At 37.8% G+C, this 3133-nt stretch overlaps 1 protein-coding gene across 2 annotated transcripts in view; it reads left to right on the top strand.

The window, feature by feature from the left end:
• LOC106536458 (somatostatin receptor type 5) overlaps window positions 1–3133 on the top strand; it is an 8390-nt gene that overhangs the window by 1561 nt on the left and 3696 nt on the right. Inside the window, exon 3 of one of the 2 annotated variants that reach the window (XM_014033745.1) lies at window positions 958–1031. The exons of the other annotated variant lie outside the window; for it this stretch is intronic. The gene's annotated coding sequence lies outside the window, so the exon portion shown is untranslated. The remainder of the gene's footprint in view (window positions 1–957; window positions 1032–3133) is intronic. 2 annotated transcript variants of the gene reach the window in all.

Raw genomic sequence — 3133 nt, 5'->3', positions numbered from 1 at the left:
GGGTTTGTTTCGTTGAGTCCGGAGGAGCAGCAGCTCATCTCATCAACGCCACTTCAATTTAAAAACGCTCCACTTGTTTATTTTTTCTGTGTTTGACATTTAAAGACATAACAAACTGTTTGGTTTACTGGGTGGCTTTGCGCTTTGATTGTAAATGATGCCATCAACTCTCCACTTGATATCAAGTGAATCCCACAGATTTCAGTGAACACACACAGAGTTTCTGCAGGCGGGAGGGTCAGCAGCACAAACCAACTCATTTCAGACAGAATTAATGAAGAGAGAGAGAGAGTGTTCAGGAAACTCTGCCATCTTGTTTTCTGTTTAAACAGGATAAAGTAACAAGAATAGCATTCGTTTTAGTGACGCTAATCAAGCCGGCTTTGTGTTTTCCTTAAATTAAAATTTAATTCTCCTCTTTTATCTTTTTATTTTATATCCCAAGAGGTATTTATTCTCCAACATGGATTTATTGTTACTTTCTGCACCCTTAATCATTCATTGTGTTTCTTTCTATTCTTGCGTCAAATGTGGGGAAAAAAATGCAAAATGATCTGAGAGAGGGATTTTCTTATCAAATCTGAAAATATAAAAGAAAAGGAGAGAATTTTCTCCCCTTTCAGCCTTTGATGGCATCTACTGTAGCTCAAATAAGATGAAACAGAAAAAGGTCAGCAGAGCTTAAAGTAGAAGAAGAAATGGACGCTGGGCCGASTCTGAATTTCCCAGGTTTATTAAGTTTGACTGACTCACCAACCCCCGAGGAGAAGCCTTCTTTCCTCTCAGACCTTGAAAAGGCGGCGGCAGCACCTTCGGGGCGACAGACTTCCTGCTGAGTTGAACAGAGAGGAGACGCACAAAAACCTTGAGGGCTCGTCCGTAAAATATGCAGCCATCTCTATGTAGAGGCACGAGCCCCCAATTTATTCAAGCTCTTCTAATTTGTTTTTATTACAGGCTGGAAGAGACTCGGGGGCACCTGTGATCTGCAGAAATGAGCCCACACACAAACTGCTCCAACAACTCAACAAGTACGTGCATGGGCAACTTTTTTTTTCCCCCTACATGTTGACAAGCACTTCCCACACAGATATAGAATCTGGTTTCACACGTTCAGACCGAGAGAGTCGTGTTTTTATTGCAGGAACATGAAGAATATGCTGCAGAACTCCAACTGAACTTTAATCATCAGGAGATTTTCACTGATCCAGATTTCAGTTTGTGAAAAAAATCCTTTTTTATATTGGCTACATGTCAGGACTGAACATCATTTTAGCTGTTATGAAATACTTATTTATTCTTTAATCATTTAAAGGAAAATGTAGTTCGTCTCCCAAAGGTTAAAAAAAGTTAAATAACGACAAAAAGACATTTTACTGAGAAATAAACCAAGTGTTAAATCATGGAAAGGTGGGTGCAGAGGGTGCTGCAGCACCACCCTGGTGGACGCAGGACTCACTGTGTAAATGCATAATAAAYAAGTAAAACAAATCTAATCAGGGGCAGATCCAGGATTTTTCTGAGTAAGGGGCCGTCAAGGGGCCACAACATTCATTAGAAAGGCCAAGTACTGGTTTTGGTAAGGTGTATGCATTTTACCAGTGTTCAAACACTGGTAATGTGATGTAATTTAAAAAAGCTTGAACAGTAAATTATCCTTAGCAATTTTACATGTATTTTTACTGTACATAGATAAAATACTTTCAAARGCACAGCATATGAGAAARTCCAGCCATCATTTGTCAGTTGAAAAACTTTCCTGCAAGATAGTTTAGATTTTCTAAAGAAGAAATGAATTCTGTAAGATTGATTCATTGTGGACTTTCCTATTTGACTCATTAGCGCCACTAGTGTTTGGATATGGAAATGCACACACCCATTCTCAGGAAAAGGACAAATGAGTGACAGGACAGGGGCACTTCAGGGGGCCAGTCAGATTTCAGTTGGGGCCAATGCCCCTGTGGTCTGCCCCGTAGAACTGCCKCTGAATGTAATCAAAGCTGCCTGTGTTTAAACTCTGAGTTTGATTAATCTGATTCAGAACAGTTTTCATGTTTGTGTGGAAACATTGAAGCATTTGCAGCTCATTTAGATTTTAAAAATGTCAGATTGTTGCTGAGAAGAAGAACYTTTACATCACTTTGCAGTTTTTCTGTGTAAAAAAACAGTTTTCAGCCTGCGTGCGTCATTTGATGAAGACAGGACTGGATACGACCTTGCAGGAGTCTGAACAAGATACTCGTTTTATTTCATTTAAAGTTTAATAACGGGTGAGTCGCAGAAAAACAAAAACCTCATCTCATCACACATAATCCCTGACGGTTTGCACCAAAATATAAATTTATAGGATTTATAAGGGTTTGATTCATATTTAGATTCAGTGACCTTAGAGTCTGAAAACTGATTAATTGATATTTAATTTATAGTTTAGTCTCTGTAAACACTTTTCTCTCTCTAATTAAGCAGGTTATTGTTGATTCTGATTTTTTGTTGTTGTTTTTATATTTCCATCTGTAAAGCTAGAAATAGTCCAACAACACAGCCTGAGACGTTTGTTTCAGATGTTGCTGAAGGTCTGAAGCGTCTCTGACAGCAGGGTCAGCTACGCTTTAAGAAACTGATCATTTCTGTTCAAAGACTGAAGCAAACAGCTGAGCTGAGAGGTTAGATCCTGTTTCATGAAGCTGATGATGTTGTGCTGTAGGTGTGAAGTGATCATCCAAAACATAAAAAGGGTGATAATAAAGGGAATAACATTTCTCACAGTTTTTTAAACATTAATGTCTTCTTGTTGAGACTCGGATAAAAATCCAAAACACTTTGTTTTCTTTCAGTGGGGTTTCTGCACAGATTCATGTTCCATGCAAGGAATTAAAAAAATTCTGACACTTTTGATCTTTTGACATTATGTCTACAATGTTTGGAAAAATATTTTCAGCTGTTTATGWCATAGCTCTTCGGAGAGAGAGATGCTGAAATGAAATGAGAGAGTGTTGCTCAGAGCCAAATATTCTTATGTATGGAGGAACGAATCTGTCATAATTAGAAATAAAAACAGAAATATATAAGTGGACCAATAAATAAATAAATACACTTAAAATGCACCAATTAATTTTTAAAAGGAGAACTTTAC

The sequence above is a fragment of the Austrofundulus limnaeus genome, unplaced genomic scaffold (genome assembly GCF_001266775.1).
Source record: "Austrofundulus limnaeus strain Quisiro unplaced genomic scaffold, Austrofundulus_limnaeus-1.0 Scaffold1825, whole genome shotgun sequence".
NCBI classification, from domain to species: Eukaryota; Metazoa; Chordata; class Actinopteri; order Cyprinodontiformes; family Rivulidae; genus Austrofundulus; species Austrofundulus limnaeus.
Note: the sequence above shows the minus strand (reverse complement) of the source record. Positions and strands in the feature narration are given on the sequence as shown.